At 47.3% G+C, this 20674-nt stretch overlaps 1 protein-coding gene across 5 annotated transcripts in view; it reads left to right on the top strand.

The window, feature by feature from the left end:
• Positions 1-704: 704 nt before the first annotated feature.
• Positions 705-20674, top strand: part of LOC140388135 (GTPase KRas) — an 80807-nt gene continuing 60837 nt past the window's right edge. The window contains exon 1 of one of the 5 annotated variants that reach the window (XM_072471840.1): positions 705-1365. The gene's annotated coding sequence lies outside the window, so the exon portion shown is untranslated. Of the gene's footprint in view, positions 1366-1618; positions 1779-1956; positions 2108-20674 lie in introns of those variants that run through there. The other 4 variants (XM_072471837.1, XM_072471836.1, XM_072471838.1 and 1 more) reach the window with 4 other exon arrangements.

Genomic DNA, 20674 nt, shown 5'->3' with positions numbered 1-20674 from the left:
CCAAATCATTCACCATCCTGACTTGGAAATGTATCAGCGGTTCCTTCCCTGTCGCTGGATCAAAATCCTGAAACTCCCTCCCTTAGTAGCACTGTGGATGCATCTGCAGCACATGGACTGCAGCGGTTAAAGAAAGCAGCTCACCACCACCATCTCAAGGGTAATTAGCGATGGGCAACAAATGCTGGTGTAGCCAGTCACATCCCTCGAATGGATGCAAAAAGCTTCACTCCTCCCAAAGTTTAAAAAAGAGATACTGCAGTCTTGAGGTACATCCACCTATGAATTGTTTCGTTTGTGTGTGTGTGTGGATGGGGGATAGTTGCGTTTCATTTTTAATACAGTCAGTTTAAACCACATCGTATTTCAAGTGAAGAAATGTCGATTTCAGCCAACCCACGTGGTTGCCAATTGCCCACGGACAGAAAGAGAGGCGGCCAGATACAGCGGGAGCTCACGGCGAGAGCTGGCTGCATTTCTTACATTCCTCGTCTGTAGAGCTGCATACTTTTTTTTAAAGCCAATTCACGGAGAAACTGCTATTTATTGACACCGACACGTGGTAAGGGAAATTTCAGGAAGAACGTTTGCCCCGCCCCCCCGATAAAAAAATCATCCCCATGCTCTGAATTATTGAGCTGGGTGTATTTGGGCGGTTGCAGTTGTGTCACATCCTCATTGGGGGGGGGGCACTCGCCACTTCCCTGCTGGCCTTCACCTCGCATTTTAAACCCAGACTGCGACGTTACAAGAAGATGGTAAATTCCCTGAACATTCAGCAGAACATTTTATAAAAAAACATCCAGGAAACGCCAGTTACCTGCTGACGTCAGAAGAACAGTCATGTGGACTTAATTTGTTTTTTTTTAAATTAAAAAATATGATTTATTGTTGGGGGAAAATTCAAAGTTTTAAAGGGACCAGACCACGCCGCGGTACACTGCACACAGCGATCGGCAGTCTGGTGTGATTTTTGTGAGCACTGTATCCTGTTAGAAAGGAACCGGGCTGTGTGAAATTGACAAAACGCCCTGGTCAGTTTCACTGCGTGGCCCAACCCCGTGGGAATTCATTTCACGTTGACCCGCCCTTCCATATTTAAAAAAATACTGCTCACCCCCCCCCCCCCCCGGGCCGCTCCCCGCAACCAACAGACACCCACCGGCTGCCTTCCCTTCCCACGTACTCAAATGTTTGCTTATCTGCCACAATCGACCGCGACAAAGAGGGACGGACCCAGCAGAACAGCGAAAGGAGAGAGAGCGAGGGTGAGGTTGCTTTGCAGGCGAGGAGGACTCCCAAGCAATTCTTCTTTCGTTTTAAGGAACCCGGTCAACCCAAACCAGAGCGAGAAGAGTTTTGCGGGTGAGCGCTTTCGATTCATTTAGGAAAGGATTTAAACGTGAACAGTAAGAAGTACGTTGGGAGGGGGAAGGTTGGTTGATGTGAAGGGGCTTCCAGCAGAGAGAGTTGAAGTTGTGGATGTGAAATTCACACGGGGCATTGTCGGCTTCGATACATTGTGTTCCATTGGAACGCCGTGTATCCAATGTGTGTTCCATTCGAACGCCGTGTACCCCAGAGGAGGGGGGTAACACCTCCCGTGTCTCGAGTCTGCCTCTCACTCGGCCCAAGGCCGGCCGGGGTCGGGGAGAAAAGCCCTTTTCTCCCGCCCCGAATGAGTAACCGATGGCCAAAGCGTTCGCCTAGAAACCGGGACATTTGAGTCCGGACCTACTGACGGGGTTGACCAGTCACCCTTCCACCTAGCGAAAGAGGTAAGATTCGAGGAGGAGGAAAGGAAGCCATGAACTTTAAAAGAGAGAGAAAAAAAAAACGCCCATGGATTCACCATCGCTGCTCGGGGCCCTGCAATGCAGATAGAGACAGGCAGAGGCAGGAGTGGCTGACTGCGATCTGGCGTCTGGGGGGTGGGTTGAGTTAGTGGCAACTCCTGCGTCCTTGTGCAAGTTGAAAGCCGGTGGAGAATTATCCCAAGTTTTGTTGGTCGGAATAAGCCTCGTGTGTGTGTGTTTAAAAAAAAAAAGACATTTCAGTTAATCCTCCTGGACAGTCGTGTGTACAGTTCCGGCGAGTTCGAGCACGGGTGAGCAACTGGAGTGAACCTTTGGAACACCTTTTTTTTTGCACCAGAGATCTCGAGCTCTTAAAACGGAAATGAAACCTAAACTTAGCAGTGGTTCAATTGTGTTCACGAATAGTCCTACGGGTGGGAAGGTGGCGGGGGATTTTGTTAGTCCCCCATTAGTAAAAGCCCGCAAACTTTTAAATATCACAATCTCAACTTGAATTTCACAATTTCAGCCTTGATGAACGGCTCGGGTGTCCACAGATCACATTTTATTAAAAACATACGGGGGGGAGAGGGCATTTAATTGACCCCCCAAACTGCTCATGGTGTGGGAGTGCCTGCCATCTGAAGGGCAGAAATGGGACAAGATCTTCCTCGACCCCACCTTTTCCAGTTCCATTTCCTCGCTTGCTCTGGTAGGGGTTGAACTGGATTTGGAGCGCTCGCGCGGAAACCGATTACACTCCCTAAAAAGGCTGATGATTGTAGCTGTGATTGTTTTTACTTTCCATTTAAAGTCCATCGACCCTAGCCTTTAACAGACGCGGGGATTTCCAACATGCTTTGATAACCGTGAGATATTCCGAATTTTGGTTGTTTTTAAAGCCGCAATGGAACAGAATAATAGAACGTAACAACTTTCTCTAATGTATCCAAATTAGGCTCTGATTTCATTCGGTTATCTCCATAACCAAATCGCCTTTCAAAAATCATGATGGAGGGGTTGATGGACATCAGGCTATAACAGAGGAATAAGGTGCAGAAAGTGAGTGTTGGACAGGACTAGAGAATGATGGAATCTCTACAGTGTAGAAGGAAGCCATTGAGCCCATTGAATCTGCACTGACCCCCTCCTCAAGAGCACTCTACCTAGGCCCACTACCCCTGTAACCCCACCTAACTTGCACACCACTGGACACCATTGGGCAATTTAGGGTGACCAATCCAGCTGATGCACATCTTTGGACTGTGGGAGGAAAATGGAGCACCCGGAGGAAACCCACGCAGACATGGGGAGAATGTGCAAACTCCACACAGTCAACCACCCTAGGTCCTTGGTGCTGTGAGGCCGCAGTGCTAACTACTGTGCCACCGTGCCGTCGAAAGCACTACCATATTAGATAGGAACAGAGTGAGAAAGGCTACAAGGAATGCAAGGACAGGTTTACAACGCGTGTACATAAATGCACTAAGTGCGGTGAATAATATTGGTGAGTTACACAGCAATGTGAGAGTATAATGTTGTGGCTGGGTGCTTTTTTTAACAAACATTTTATTCAGGCATTTATGGTTTTGTAGCAAAAGATACAAATACAAATGTAAACATAATTCAGTACGTAACACCCCCCAGCCGACACAGATTATACACACAATACCCAAGCCCCTCCATCTCCTCTCGCTGATCCCGCCTAAACTAAACTAACTCCCCACTATCCCCCTCATTCCCTTACCCCCCCCCCCCCCTATTGTATCTGCTAACAGTTTAGATTTCCCCGAAGAAATCGATAAAACGGCTGCCACCTCTGGATGAATCCTAACATTGATCCTCTCAGGGCAAACTTAATTTTGTCAAGTTTGAGAAACCCGGCCATGTCGCTAACCCATACCCCCGACTTCGGGGGCTCAAAGTCCCTCCACACCCATAAGATCCGTCTCCGGGCTACAAAGGAGGCAAAAGCCAAAACGTCAGCCTCTCTCGACCCCTGGACTCCCGGGTCTTCCGACATTTCAAAGATCGGCACCTCTGGACTCGGCGCTACCCTTGTTTTTAGCACCATGGACATGACATCGACAAATCACTGCCAGAATCCCCTTGGTTTCGGACATGCCCAAAACATGTGGCTATGATTTGCAGGCCCTCCTGCACACCTCACCCCTCTACCCCAAAGAACCCGTTCAGCCGGGGCACCATCATATGTGCCCGATGAACCACCTTGAATTGTATCAAGCTGAGCCAGGCACATGATGAGGACGTGTTGGCTGTACTCAGAGCATCCTCCCACAGACTTGCCTCTAGCTCCTCTTCCCATTTGCGCTTCACCTCTCCGGGTTCCCTCCCACTCCATAAGCTCTTTATAAATTTTCAAGACCTTCCACTCCACCCTGTTTTTGAAACTACCTTATCCTGTATCCCTGTGGAGGTAGAAGCGGAAAGGTCGAAACCTGCCTTTGAACAAAGTCCCTCACCTGCAGATAGCGAAACCCATTCCCTCCCGGCAATTCAAACTCCTCAATCCACCAAACATGGAAAGCTCCCATCGACAAACAGATCCCCCAGCTCAATACCTGCTCTCTTCGACCTCCAAAACCCCCATCCAACCTCCCACGGACAAACCAGTGATTGCCACAAATTGGAGCCCACATCGACGCTCCCTCCGCTCCCATATGCTTCCGTCACTGCTCCCAAACTCTCAGAGGCACCACCACCCCCAGGCTTGTAGAGTACCGAGCCGACGAGAATGGCAGAGGTGCCGTTACCTGTGCCCCTACATGATGCTGCCTCCACCCACTCCCATACCGACCATTCCCCCATTACCCAACACCACTTTCCTTACTCGCGGGGTTTTACCCGCCCACACAAACCTAGAGATCACCGCATTAACCCACTTAAAAAAGGCCTTTGGGATAAAAATGGGGAGACACTGGAAAACAAACAAAAATCTCGGGAAATCCGTCATCTTTACATTCTGTAACCTCCCCGCCAGTGACAGCGGGAGCATGTCCCACCTCTGAAAGTCCTCCTTCATTTGCTCAACTAACCGGGCCAGATGTAATTGATGTAACTGCTCCCATTCCAGTGCCAACTGGATTCCCAAGTATCGCAAATTCCCTCCCACCACTTTAAACAGCATCTCCCCCAATCTCTCCTCCTGCCCCCTTGCCTGGATCACAAAAACCTCACTTTTACCCATATTCAATTTATACTCCGAAAACTGGCCAAATTCCCCTAAGATCTGCATAATCTCTCCCATCCCCCCTAGCAGGTCAGAAATATACAGGAGTAGGTCGTCCGCATACAACGAGATCCTGTGCTCCACCCCCCCCCCCCCCCCCCTCCCCCGACTAGCCCCTCCCATCCCTTTGACTCTCTCCGCCATCGCCAATGGATCTATAGCCAAGGCAAATAACAGTGGGGAGCGTGGACATCCCTGCCTCGTCTCCCGGCTCAGTCTAAAATAGTCCGAGCTCAGATGGCTGGTGCTTAGCATACAAGGATATAAAGTGTTCATGGAAAAAAAAATGGGATGTCACTAGACTAGTAATCCAGAGGCCCAGGACAATGCTCTGGGGGCGGTGGGTTTGAATCCCACCGTGGAGGTTAGTGGAAGTTAAATTCAATTAATAAAATGAAATATAAAGCTAGTTTCAATAATGGTAACCATAAAACTATCATCGATTGTCATAAAATCCCATCTGGTTCATTAATATCATTTAGGGAAGGAAATCTGCCATCCTTACCCGGTCTGGCTTACATGTGACTCCAGACCCACAGCCATGTGGTCAACTCTGAATTGCCCTCTGAAATGGCCTAGTTAATTCAGTTTACTTTACCCTACTTGGGTTGAGGGTAATTAGGGATCATCAACAAATGCTGGCCTTACCAGCAATGTCCACATCCCAGGAAAGAATATTTATAAAAATTACTGATTAGGGAACACATTGAAGTGTTGTAAAGAGAGAATTTCCTTGGGGCAAGGACATAGTCCATTTAGTTCAAATTTAAAAGAAGAAGAGGTGAGATTGTGCTACTTGGGGTATTATCTCCTCCTCCTCCAGGCCAAAGAGGGTGTTGGTGACCATGGACTTCCATTGGATTGGTATATGATTATGCTTGGAAAAGTGGTGCCGTGGTGGTTGCCTTCCGCAGTGTGGCTGACCAAGAAAAACTTTGTTCTGTGGCTAATCCCGTGTGTCGGCCCCCGCTACTTTATTGGTTGCTGGCTACGAACAGGTCTTGAAACAAGTTGGTGAACACCTTCCATGTCCTGTGGAAGCTCCATTCCGTACCATGGATGGCGAATTCTCCAGCCTGAGAAATTCCGCCAGGTCGGACAGCCAATCTGCAGCCTTGGGTGTTGCCGATCACCAGCCAAACAGGATTCTCTGGCGGGCGATCAGAGAGGCAAAGGCTAGGGCGTCGCCTCCCCTTCCCATGAAGAGCTCTGGCTGATCTGATACCTCAAAGTCTGCCACTTTTGGATACAGCTCCACCCTCACCCTAACAACCCTGGACATGGCCTCAAAGAAGAATTTCCTGTACCCAACAAGTCTGGGGCACAGACCAGAACATGGGCAGCACGGTCGCACAAATGATTAGCACTGTGGCTTCACAGCGCCAGGGTCCCAGGTTCGATTCCCTGCTGGGAGTCTGCACGTTCTCCCCGTGTCTGCGTGGGTTTCCTCCGGGTGCTCCGGTTTCCTCCCACAGTCCAAAGACGTGCATGTTAGGTGGATTGGCCATGATAAATTGCCCTTAGTGACCAAAAAAAAGGTTAGAAGGGGTTATTGGGTTACGGGGATAGGGAGGAAGTGAGGGCTTAAGTGGGTCGGTGCAGACTCGATGGGCCGAATGGCCTCCCTCTGCACTGTATGTTCTATGTCTATGTGGGTGCAGATGTTTGGAGTGTGGCTACTACCACCTGGCTATTCGAGTATTTGGCCAGCGGAGGATGGGAGTCCGGTTGTGGCCAATGCTCTGAGGGAGGTCCCTGCACAGGAACTCTTCCCCCATCCTCCCCTACTAAACTTCCTTGACCCATCCCTGTACTCTTTCTGCTCTGGCTGCCCACCTTTTGGGTGTAGGTTTGGGTGAATGTAGGTTCGGGAGGGCCAGGCCTCCCTCATTTCTCCTCCTTTGTAGGACCCTCTTTTGGATCCTCGGGCTCTTTCACCTCTCCCCTCTCACAAATCCTCCCACATGCGCATGCACAAACGCCATGATTAACCTGTCAACTGTGTTGAAAAAGGCCTTGGGGATGTCGATCGGGAGGGATCTGAACAGGAACCGGGTCCTGGGCAGCACGTTAATTTTGATTGTCTGCACCCTCCCTATCAGGGAGAGAGGGAGTGATTCCACCTCTGCAGGTTCTTTTTGACATCCTCCACCAGAATCGTTGGGCTCCATTTATGGATCCATGTCCAGTCTTGGGTTATTTGGATCCCCAGGTAGCAGATTTTGTCTGGGCCCGTTTGGATAGCAGTCCTCCCAGATCCGTCCCTCCCCACTGTGGGTTCAAAGGAAGATCTTGCTCAGGTTAAGCTTGTAACCTGAGAAGGCTCCAAACTGCTTCAGGAGTTATTCCTTCCATGCTGGTTCGAGGTGTAGAAGAGCAGGTCACCCGCATAGAGTGAGACTCTGCTCTCTGTCTCCCCGTCTCTCCTTTGTACATCTGTTCCCCCATTCGCTGCTCTGAGGGTGATTGCCAGAGCAAACAGCAGCAGGGTTAGTGGGCATCCCAGCCTCGTGCCTCTGTGCAGCCAGAAGTATCTAGAGCTAATGGTTTTATCCGTACGCTCACCATGGGAACATTGTTACAGTAGTTTTATCCAGGAGGTGAACCCTAGCCTGAACTCAAACCGTTGCAGTATCTCCAGGAGGTACTTCCATCTGAACCTGCCAACGGCCTTTTCTGCGTTCAGGGAGATAGGGTCATTATCATTTTCAGCAGGCGCCTGATGTTAGTTGTCTACCCTTGACAAAGCCTGTCTGATCTTCCGCGACTACCTCTGGCACGCAGCTCTCCAGCAGCCTCGCCAGAACCTTCGCCAGAATCTTGGCGTTGTGTTTAAGATGGGTTTGTAGGATCTGTATTCCCTCAGGCCTTTGTCTTTTTGGGATATCAGCAATATTGAGTCTTGGGCCAGTGTTGGTGGCCCCATACCAGCGAGTCTGCAAAGATCTCCCGCAAGAGTTGTTGCATATTTTTGTAGACATCCGCCAGGAGTCCATCTGGAGCCGGCACCTTCCCCACCCGCATGGAGTTGATTCTTTCCCCCACTTTCCCCCAGTTTTAATGGTGCTTCCAGGCCCCGTCTCCTATCTTCCCCCACGACAGGCATGTCCTGTCTGTCGAGGAACTGCTTCATCCTTGAGTGCCCCTCCGGGGGCTCGGAGGTGTACAGCACTCAAATAGAAGGTTGCAAAGGCCTCGTTGATCTGTTCTGGTGCTGTGATGAGCTTGCCGCATCGGTCTTTGACCTGAGCTATTTTCCTTGTGGCTGCCTACTTCCTCAGCTGGTGAGCCAACTTTGTCTACATGCTCATAAAGAGTCCCCCGTGTCTGGTGGGGCTGGTGCACTGCTTCCCTGTTGGAGAGCAGCTGAAAGTCCATTTGTAATTTTTTCCCCTCTCCGTCAGTAGTTCCATGTTTGGGGCGTGGAGAACCGTGGTCCACCTCCAGTATGGAGTCGACCAGTTGTTGCCTAGCCACCCTCTCCTTCCTGTCTTTGTGTGCCTTGAATGCAAAACATTTCCCCCCCAATCACTGCCTTCAGCTTCTCCCAGAGTGTGGAGGGTGAGACACCTCCATTCTGGTTGTTGGTAACGTCTCCGTCTATGGCCTGTGATATGATCGCAAAATGCCTTCTTGGAAGGAGGGCCATGACCAGCCTCCATGGCTGGTCGCTGAGCCTGGCCCGTCTCCAACCTCGTATCCATGTAGTGTGGAGCGTGGCCGGAGATTACGATTGCAGAGTATTCTCCTCCCCCCGTGATGAGTCGGTATGTGTCTATGCCGGGGATTTCTGCCATGATATTTTTCATAAATTCCGCATCGTCCCAGTTGGGCGCGTACACATTTATTCATATGTATCAAAACAGGGTACAGCGAATAAACACCCCGGGAAACATACTTCCCAACAATCAACTATACAGTCTGGACAGATTTTTCCTCTTTTTCAACCCCCCCCCCCCCCCCCCAACCCCCACCCCCCTGCGACGGACAGTTCCTCAAACACGGACACAAACAAACAACCCCCATCTTTCCTCAAACCCCCCCTTAAGAGCCCCATAACTCATACTTTATCTTCTCTAATCGCAGGAAGTCGTACAGGTCACCCAATCAAGCAGCTACCCCGGTGGCTTGCCGACCGCCACTCCAGCAAAATTCGCCGCCGTGCAGTCAGAGGCGAAGGCCAAGACAGACCTTCCCTCCTCTCCATGAGCTCTAGCTTCTCTGAAACCCCAAATACCACCACTAAAGGGTCCTGGTCCACTTCCACTTCCACTCTCCTGGCTAAGACCGCAAACACTCCCGCCCAGAATCTGCCCAATTTTTCACAACCCCAAAACATGTGCATGCGATTCGCTGCCCCCCGCCCACACCTCTCACACTCATCTGCTACTCCCTGAAAAAAACACTCATTCTCGCCCTGTGCACCACCTTAACCTAGGGAACCCCCCCCCCCAGATCTTTTGCGAAAAGTCCCTAACCTGCAGATACCTGAACTCGCTCCCCCTTGGCAGCTCTACCCTCTCCCTTAGCTCCTCCAGATTGGCAAACCCTTCCTCCTATATAAATCCCCCCCCTTTACCCCCACTTCCTTCCACCTCCTGTATACACTATCCATCTCGACTGAAACCCACGAGTCTCACACCGGCGTTAGCACCGATATCCCTTCCTCCCTAAAATGACTCCTCAACTGATTACATATCTTCACCGTGGACTGCACCACCGGGCTCCCTAAATACCTACTCTGAGCCATTGGCAACACTGCCGTCACCATAGTCCTCAAACTAGACACCTTACAAGATTCTTCCTTCATCCTAACCCACTCTACCCCTTCACCTTCCCACCACTGCCGCACCTTGTCCACGTTCGCCGCCCAACAATAATGAAGCAGGTTCGGCAACACCAACCTCCCTTACTGCTCTGCATGTGTAGCAGGGTCCTCCCCACCCTGGGCACCTTCCCCACCCATACTAAGTCAGAAATGATCATATCCACTTTCCAAATAAAGGCCTTTGGTATAAAGATCGGGAGAGGTTGAAAGATAAACAAGAACCTCGGCAGAATTCATTTTCACCACTTGGACCCTCCGACCGTACACATTTTATTTTTAAAAATAAATTTAGAGTACCCAATTTTTTTTCCAATAAAGAGGCAATTTAACGTGGCCAATTAACCTACCCTGCACATCTTTGGGTTGTGTGGGTGAAACCCACGCAAACACTGGGAGAATGTGCAAACTCCACACGGACAGTGACCCAGAGCCGGGATCGAACCTGGGACCTCGGTGCCGTGAGGCAGCAATGCTAACCACTGCGCCACCGTGCTGCCCGCGACCATACACATTTATAAGAACCACTGGTGCCCCTTCCAGGACACCACTAACCATGAACTTTTGAACTTCAGTGAATATAATCCTAACCGACTCAATCTCTCCTCCATATGTTTGTCTTACCAGGAGTAAGAGATGGAGTGGATCCTAGTAAGGACAATGAGGGTGACGTATGCTTAGAAATGCAGGGCAAAATTCAAAAAATTAATACGTTCTTTGTATTGGTGTTTACTGAGGGAGAGAAGTCTGACACCATATTAGTAGATGCAGAGATAGTGGAGTTAATGGATAGTGTGAAAGTTGAAACGGTGGTGGTACTGGACTGGTTGACGACACTTGCAATAGAAAAGACGCCTGGCCCAGATGTCTTGCATTCTAGGTTGCTGAAGGAAGCGGAGTGGAGATAGCGGAAGGGCTTGCAATCTGATGGTGGTAGGCGGTGGGGGGTAGAGAGGGGAGGAGATGTGTTTAGTGGATTGGAGAATGGCAAAGGTGACATTCAAGAAAGGGTGTAAAGACTGTCTCAGTGGCTACCAGGCAGGTGCGTAAGGTTTTGGAATCCATAATCGGGAAGAGGGAGATGCAGCGTTTGATAAAGTACCACATAAAATGCTCAATAACAAAATTTGAGGCTTATGGAATGTGAGAATCAGTATCCAATTGGATGAAAAATTGAATTTAGAACAGAAAGCAGGGAATCATGATAGATAGTTGTCTTTCAGGCTTGAGTGTGATAGCCAGTGGTATTCCCCAATGGTCAATACTAGGACCATTGCTTATATGAGTTGGACACCATAAAGTATGCAGATATTCTCAGACTTGGAGGAGTGACTAACAGTAAGGATGATGCTCGTTGCATGCAACAGGACACAGAGGCTAGTGGAATGGGCGGATTTGTGCCAGATCAAATTTAACACCAGAGACGAGTTAATGGCTGGGTTCCTCAGTGAGCTGGAACAGCGGGCTCTGGTGAATGTGCATTGACCTTTGAAGGTGGCAGGACATAGAGTGGGGTCTGTCTTCATAAATAGATGGAATTGAATACAAAAACAGCGAAGTGATGCTGAATCTTTAGAAAGCTCTGGATAAACCCCTACTAGAACATCATGTGCAGTTCTCGTCACCACATTTGGAACGATGCCAGGGTGCAGTGGAGATTAACCAGAATGGTTCCAGGGATTGCAGGGGTGGGGGGATTAGTTGCAATGTTAAATTGGAAAAGCTGAGACTCTCCTTGGATTAAAGCTGATTGAGGGGAGATTTGATTGAGGTGTACAAGACAATGGCTGGCATTGATAAGGTAGACCAGGAAAAACTCTCTCATTAGCTGATGGTACAAGGATTCACAGATTTAAGATTTGGGGAAAGCGATAGAGGAAGGATGTGAGGAGGAACTTTTTTTTTTACACTGGGTGGTGGAAGCAGAAATGATGGATTATTTCATTAGGAAATTGGATGGGTACTTGGAATAAACTTGTGGGGCATGGTTCTAATGCAGGGGGTGGGACTAGCTGGATTGCTCTGTGACAAACCAGCATGGACTTAATGAGTTGAATCGTCTCCCTTTGTGCTGTTGAAAAATGACTCGTGACTCTGTGCCTTCCACAGTGAGATTTTTTTATTTGTCCATGGGATGAGGGTGTCACTGGCAGGGCCAGCATTTGTTTCTCAATTCCATGCTCTGGACATGGAGTCACATGTAGGCCAGACAGGTAAGGATGTCTGATTTCCTTCCCTAAAGGATATTAGTGAGCCAGATGGGTTCATTGTTTCATGGTCATCATTAGACTTTTAATTCCAGTTTTCGAAAAAATTCTAATTCTTCCCCTGTTGGGATTCGAACCTAGGTCTCAACAGAACCACTACTCCCCTATTAAATATATGGTGGATGGTTCGGATAGTTCATTGACTCCAAGCATCCACTGGAACTGAAAATTAGTTTATTTAATTTAAAGTCAAGGCGGAGGTCCGAGTGTGATGGTTGCCTGAATGAATGAATGAACTACTCGGGGCAGGTGCTAACTGTTCCACTGTATTTTATGCTGGTACATGGTGTACCAGGAACTTTAAATGATTTCAATGTGAAATGAGAAGAAGCGTTTGTTAGCCAAATGCTTTTGGAATACCAGATTCCTCCTGGGATGTAGATGCTGCTGGCATGGTTGGCATTCATTACCCATCCTTAGTTGCCATTGAGTGCTAGTGGGTTGCCTTTTTGAATTGCTGCAGTCTTGACATGACTTGAGTGGGTTGATGGGCCTCTTAAGGCAATTAAGAGTCTAGTTGAGCATGCTGGTGTATATGTCAATCCGGGTAAGGGTGGCAGGTTTCCGATTCTATAGACCTTAGTGAGCCAGCTGGATTTTTCTGAGAATTTTGAGTTTTGTGGTAATTTTTACAAATGCCAGGTGGCCTACTGCGGTATTACTATTGCTTCAGATTAGTTTTAAGTTTGATAATTGCCCAATATGGGGTGTTGTTGTGCTGCAACACACTGATGAACTAATCCATCAACCGTCATTGCCATGTGACGGTCCTCTTGGCCAGGAGATGGTGATGCAATGGTAATGTCACTGGGCCAATAATCCAGAGGCCCAGACTAGTGCTCTGGGAACAAAGGTTCAAATCCCACCATGATGAAAAATTTAATGATGACCATGAAACCATTGTCATAAAACCCCATCTGATTTACTCATGTCCTTTTTTTTTTTTTGGAAAAGGAAATCTGCCATGCGTACCTGGTCTGGCCTACATGTGACTCCAGACCCACAGTAATGTGGTCGACCCGTAGCTGTCCCACTGAAATGGTGCGGCAAGCCACTCAGTGCAAGGTCATTTGTGGGCGGGGCGGGGGGGCATTCCAGTGATTCCCACATCAATGAAACACTAAAGGGGGAGGGGAAAGAGCAGATTTTTGTCCTCGTGGGTCATCTTTGTGCATCGCTTGATTCATTCCTGGTGTTTTAAGAATTTCCATGACAGCAGCTTGACCACAAAATCTAGAGCGACAGTATATGTAGTACTAAAGATGGCACTGCACTATCGGAGTTTCCACCTTTCAAACAAGACCGTGAGGTCCCGGCTGCTCTATCACGTTGATGTTAAAGATCCAGTGATGCCGTTTGGAAGAGGAGCAGGGGAGTTATTTTCTGTGACCTGGAGAATATTTATTCCTCAACTAATGTTAAAACAGAAGATCTGATTATTACCACGCTGTTGTTTGTGGGAACTTGCTGTGCACAAACCTGTTGCCACGTGTCCTACACTGGGACAATTACTACGCTGCAGCCGTGCTTAGCCGCCAGTCAGTGCCAGCAGCTTGAATTTACATAGCAACTTTAATGTAATAAAACATCTTGAGGTGCTTCACAGGAGCGTTCTAGATCCAAGTGTCTCAGGAAGGGATGATCCTTTAAACTTGATGAGGAGGAATTTCTTCAGCCAGAGGGTGGTGAATCTGGAACTCAATGCCACAGAAGGCTGTGGAGGCCTAGTCACGGCGTGTCTTTAATACTGAGATGGGTAGGTTCTTGATTCATGAGGGGGATCAGTCGTTATGGCGAGAAGGCAGGAGAATGAGGATGAGAAACATATGGTCCATGATCGATTGGCGGAACAGACTCGATGAGGTGAATGGCCTAATTCTGCTCCTACATCTTATGGTCTTCTGATGTCCTGTGGTCACAAAAGGCGCTATATAAATTCAAGTTCATTGGTACTAACAGAATACTGTTCTGATGTGGGGTTTGTTTACCCAGGAGGCAGCTAAGATCCCAATCTAAAACTTCAGACCCACCACATTTGAAGCAGGGCATGCCAACAAGATAATTGAGAACAAAAGAAGGGGCTGGTTTTCGGGGCTTGGGTTTGTGGAGAGTTGAGTGGCTGTGCTATACTTGTTGAGGATGGGAGTGACTGTGTTTTCTGGGCAGTGTCATTGATTAGTTAAAGAATTGTAAATGGAGAGCCTGGGACCAGATTACATGTTGTTTTTCCCATCAAGGATTAGCTTTCTTTTTTGAGGAATGTGGCGATTCAGAGAATCAATCTTCAGTTTATGGGTTGTAGTTGAAGAATGTCATTGTGATCTGTGAGTCATGCTTCTAATGAGATGTAGAATATACCACTGGGAATATAAAGTGCCCTTGTGTTCATATTGCAGGAATTTAAATTATTCAAAAGTAGTCTTTGTGGAAGACGCAATAGTTTTTTAAAATTGCATGTGGAAATGATTGGATATTCGATGTCGAGTGTGTGCACTGTTATTTCTTAATTGGATATTCATCAGAACGTTAAAAAAAAAAATTCAATTGCAGCCTTCCTGAATTCTTAGGGGTTCAGATACACATGCTGAGTTCATTGACAGGCGAGGGCTTCAGACTGGCATACACCTACACCACATTGACTAGAGCAGTTTGAAAAAGCGGCTCACAATTGCTGGGTTTTTCAGTGACACTGGCACCCCATGAACAATTTTTTAAAAATCCAGTAGATAGACCACACTACAGCCATGGCGGTGGAGGGAATGGATGTTTAGGCGAGTAAATGAAATGCATAGCTAGTGTACTGCTTGGTTCTCGATAGTGTCTAGCTTTGTGTTGTGGCTGCGTTCATCCAGACAAATGGACGGTATTCTGTCACACTCCAGACTTGTGCCTTGCAAGTGATGGAAAGGCTATGGGGATTCAGGAGGTGAGATGTTACTGCAGAATTTCCAGCTTCTGATCTGATATAGCAGCCACAGCATTGGGATAGCACATTTGATTGCGTTTGATTTTAACTCTGTTCAGATAGAGGATGTTCCTTGGTGTGAGTGAAATGAGTTTATATGATCATCTGCACCTGTACTGGAGATTCTACAAGGTTTGGAAATAGCTGAGGGAATAAATCCCAGATTTAGCGTTTTGCTACCATAGTGTGGCCCATTGTTTGACTTGAGCCGTATGCTCTCAGTGGAGGACACGACTGCTCACAAGCCTGGGGTCATATTTGACCCCATGGCGAGCTTTAAACCACCGATCCATGCCATTACGAAGACCATCTATTTCCATCTGTGTAAATTCACCTGAAATTGACGCTGCCTCAGCTCCCCTGTTGACACCCTCATTAATACTTTTTTTAATCCTTGGGCTTGACTATTCCAATGCACTCCTATATTCTATCCACCAGATATCTATCTGGTCACCAAAATGCTGCTGCTCATGTCCAAACTTGCACCAGGCCCTGTCTTCCTAACTCCTGTGCTCCCTGACCTACATGGGCTCTTGGTCAAGCAATGTCTTGATTTTTAAATCTTTATTTTCAAATCCCTCCTTTGCCTCAGCCCCTCTCTATATCTGTGTAATCTCCTCTAGTCCCACAGCCCTCAGATACCTGCAGGCATCTAATTCTGGACTTTTGAGCATCCCCAGTAATAATACTCCCTCAATGGTGCCTGTACCTTCAGTTATCCAGTCCCAAGCTCTGGATTTCCCTCCCTACTCCTCTCTCTGCCTCTCCCTCACTTTCCTCTTTTAAGATGCTCCTTAAAACCAAGCTTTTTGTCACCTGATCTAACATGGCTCAGCGTTATTTGTTTTATATCACTCCTGTGAAGAGCCTTGGGACCAGTAAAGGTGCTATATATATAAAATTGTTACGGTACATGACTAGGCCCCAATTTACATTGGGAAACCGGATCAGAAACCACAACAATTTTTCAATTTGTAAAACTAATAAACAAGCAAACACAAGGATACTTGCTGTACTGTTGTGTAGAGATTTCCGGGAAAGGCTGCTTGGAGGAAGAGAGAGACCCTTTCAGGGACAGCCTGCAAATCCTTCTGTCTTTGTCCAACTTCTGCTCAATGTCAGCATTTGGCAAAACTGCTGTTCAACTTAAAAACTCCTAGCAGATTGCAAAACTACAGATAGACCAGGCTCCTCCCATTAATAACATCACCTTCATCCCACTCGGGTGTCCCATGACCGGCTTACCTAAGTCTAAACATACTGTCTCAAATTAGCTACTCCAGGGAATCTTCAACAATCATAAGTTTCATGAAGCATATCTTTGTAAACAAGTAAATGGTCAAAAGTTACAATCTTTTAAGACCTCTTCATTGCAGCTTTAGCGGACAGAGTCTGGATACGTTAACCTAGGTTCTTTAATATTACTGCAACAGATATAAAATATAATATATACCAATATTTCCTACATTCATCACACTTTTTAACTGGCAATAACCAAGAGCCACGTGTGAATTGAAGCAGTAATGACAGGGGAATGTGAGTTGTATTGTGATCAATAAGAGTAGAGTATTGCAAACCCACCAATATTAGGCCATTTAATCCCCGTGGTCTATACACGTGTTCATGTTTGACATGAACACCCAACTTCAACTAAACCTATCCACATTTCATTTTATTTATATCTCTCACTCCAAGCCTGTGGTTTTGTGCATTTTGTGAAATGCATAATTATTTGATGTCATAAAATCATTGTTGGGGCAGCACGGTGGCACAGTGGGTTAGCCCTGTTGCCTCACGGCGCTGAGGTCCCAGGTTCGATCCCGGCTCTGGGTCACCGTCCGTGTGGAGTTTGCACATTCTCCCCGTGTTTGCGTGGGTTTCGCCCCCACAACCCCAAAAAATGTGCACGGTAGGTGAATTGACCACGCTAAATTGCCCCTTAATTGGAAAAAATGAATTGGGCATTCTAAATTTATTTATTTTTAAAAATCATTGTTGCACAGAAGGAATTTCTCAGGAAAGATGTACTGACATTGGGGACAGTCCAAAGAAGGTTCAATAAGGTTGATCCCGGGTATGGAGGGATTTTCTTATGAGGAGAGGTTGACTAGGTTGGGTCTGTATTCATTAGAGTTTAGAAGAATGAGAGGCTCCCTTATTGAGACATATAGGAATCTTTGGGGAGGGGAGGGGTGGGGGGGGGGGGCGGACTTTGACAGGGTAGACGCTGAGAGATTGTTTTCCCCTTGTGGGAGTGTCTCGGACCAGAGGGTATTATCTCCGTGTAAGTGGTCGCCCATTTGACACCGAGATGAGGAGGAATTTCTTCTCTCCGGAATCTCTGGAATTATTTACTGTGGAGGCTGGGTCAGTAAGTATGTTCAAGGCTGAGATAGACATTTTTAATCAGTGAGGGAATCAAGGGTTATAGGGAAAAGGCAGGAAAGTCGAGTTGAGGGTTATCAGATCAATCATTACCTCAATGGATGACGGAGCAGGCTCAATGGGCCAGATGGCCTACTTCTGTTCCTTTGGGTTATCATAGAATTTACAGTGCAGAAGGAGGCCATTCGGCCCATCGAGTCTGCACCGGCTCTTGGAAAGAGCACCCTACCCACGGTTATGGTCTTAAAGAGGGATTTCGGCCCATTTGAGTCTATGCCAGCACTCTGCAGAGCACTCCAGTCAGCTCATTCCCCCACTCTAACCCTCTGCAAGTCTATTTCCCTCGAGTGCCCATCCAGTTTCCTTCTGAAATAATTGATTGTATCTGCTTCCAGCATCCTCGTGGGCAGTGAGTTCTTGTTCATTACCTCTCATTGCGGTTTTTAAAGAAAAAAAGTTCTTCCTCACTTTGCCCCTTGTACCCTTGCCCAAAACGATACCTAGTCCTTGTACCATCTACTAATGGGAACAGCTTTTCTTTGTTTATATTATCTAAATCTCCCTCTCCTTTTGCTCAAGGAAAACCACCCCAGTTTTCTCCAAGTAACCTGGCAGCTAAGTTATTTCAGGTTCTTTTGAGGACCTTGTTTCTTCTAAGCAAATTGATTGCATCCTTGACTCCTCCCAGACACCATCTTCCCCCAGCACTGTCATATTATCCTTAAACAATACTGGCTCTCTTGTACAAAGGAATATTCAGTCTTGCCCTTTTTTTGTTGAACCAGGTCTCCATTATCAGCACAGCATGACATTAATAGATGGATAGCGGGAGTTTGAATGAGCTTCTTCTGGTTGCAGTTGTGACTGGTTTGTTTTGAATGGGGATTGAGCCACAGTTTTCAGTGATGAATCGCACAGCTTGACTTGAATTTTATTTTGTCAAAGGTTTCACTGTCTTTCATGTTTTATTTTAACTTCTCAGTCCTCCTTGCTTTCGAATCACTCAGTACTCCCATTCCATCCTGCCTCGTTTTCCCACATGCACCCTTTGCTCTTTCACCAACACACTTCCTGTGCCCTCCTGCGCCTCTTCAGTCTGGTGGCTTTTTATAAAGCACACTGATGTTTATCCTCAATATCCCCTTTGCTCCATTTGTTTTTTTTTGCAAAATTCCTTTTATTTTAAAGCAATCCTTTGATAATGTTTCTGTGAATCATCTTGAGGTAGGGGGAATTGTTTTACTGTGCTAAAGGTAGTGCAAAATGTTTGCTGTGTCTGCCACAGCCGCCATCTTGGTTTATAACCACTGGTGATGGTTGAATGGACAAGAATAGGAGCCCTATGTTGTCCTCTCATTCTGAAGGATGGGAAATGTGACCAGTTCTCCAGTTATATCCTTGAAGTTTTACTGGAAACTTAGCTGAGGATGCTAATCCGATTCTCGGGCAGTCTCCATGGTCATTCAACATCACTCGTCCTTTCTTTCTCTTCTCTTCCCCCCCCCCTCAAAAAAAAAAAATAATACTTCTATCAAATTGTTTGCAAGATGCGTCTTTTAAAAAAATATTCCTCCTCTCCCTCAAACACCTGTTGTGGCCTCTTCCAGTTGGGAAGTCGTCCTTCAGCTTCTGGTTATACTTTCCCCTCATTGTCACAAGCTTCATCGTTTGGTCATACAGTGAATAGATCCTATCCTGGTGACAGTAGCAGGGAAGAAAGGACTCTGCAGTGCAGCAATGACCTGTAGAAGGATGGCACGGTTGTACAGTGGTTAGCACAGCTGCCTCACAGTGCTAGGGGCACGGGTTCAATTCCAGCCTTGAGTGCATGTCTGTCTGTGTGGAGTTTGTACCTTCTCCCTGTGTCTGTGTGGGTTTCCTCTGGGTGCCCCGGTTTCCAACCCTAGTCCAAAGATATGCAGGTTAGGTGGATTGACCATGCTAAATTGCCCCCGAGTTAGGTAGGGTTACTGGGATATGCGAATGGGATGGGATAATGCGAATTGGACCTAGGTACGATGCTCTTTCATAGGGTCGGTGCAGACTTGATGGGCGGAATGGCTTCTGCACTGTAGGGATTCTGTGAGCTGACGCTTCTATTGAGTCCTGTAATCCTGAGGCTGGAACACATTGTGGTAAAAGACCAGAAAGCAATATGAAGAAAACTGGCAAGTCTAGGGCCTGCAGGCTTGCAGGGCTTTGGGGATTTATTCGTATTCACAGCTTCAAATTAAAAAAAATCTCTTCAAATGGTTTGTCTGCTAAATGAGCCCTTCCAAAACAATCCCTTAATTTTGTTCGCGGTGGGGTATATTTGTCTGCTGGGTAACAGCATCTGTGGTCCAGCTTTCTCATTATGCCTGAGGAGCTTCAGTGAATTAATAGGTCCTGTTTCTCTTTTGGCTCTGGGGCATTAGTGTCTTTAATTAAAAAGAAGATTGAGGGGCGGGGTAGGGGGGGGAGGTACCAGGATTTTGACCCAGCAATGGATGAAGGACTTGGATATACTTCCAAGTCAGGGTGGTGAGTGACCGGGAAGAAGGACATGTAGTGGCACTGTTCCCATGCATCTGCTGTCCTTGTCCTTCTAGGTGGTAGAGGTCGCAGGTTTGGAAGGTGTTGTCAACAACTGCCTTGGTGACTTCCTGCAGTGCATCTTGTAGATGGTACACACGGCTGTTACTGTGCGTCAATGATGCCGGGGGTGAATGTTTAAGGTGGTGAATAGGGTGCCAATCAAATGGGCTGCTTTGTCCTGGATGGTGTTGAGTTTCTAGTTTCTAGTGTTGATGCAGCTGCCATCATCCAGGATTTATACATCACTAAACTTCTTGATTGAAGGAAGGGTGAGGAAGGAAGCCTAAAATGCAGCACATGTTGAGTTGGGGACTGGAGCAGAAATGGTGGGGGTGACATGCAGTGGTGGTGGTGCCTTCCAAGCATCATGTGCGAGGCTCGAGTTGCCAAGTTCGCACAGTGAGGATAGGTGAAGGTTCTTCAGCCTCCTACCAAAGCTTTTACTTTCAATCCATCAGCACCCTGACGGACTCTCACTGCTGCAGCCCTTGCCCTGTGGTGTGTGCTTTTGGCTAGATGTGAAAGTTGCCAACTACTCTACATAGTTTCAGCTCTAAGGCAAGCTCAACTGAAATGCAGATTTACATAGAATTTACATCACAGTCCAAT

The sequence above is a fragment of the Scyliorhinus torazame genome, chromosome 13 (genome assembly GCF_047496885.1).
Source record: "Scyliorhinus torazame isolate Kashiwa2021f chromosome 13, sScyTor2.1, whole genome shotgun sequence".
NCBI classification, from domain to species: domain Eukaryota; kingdom Metazoa; phylum Chordata; class Chondrichthyes; order Carcharhiniformes; family Scyliorhinidae; genus Scyliorhinus; species Scyliorhinus torazame.
This window is presented reverse-complemented; position numbering and strand designations above follow the sequence as displayed.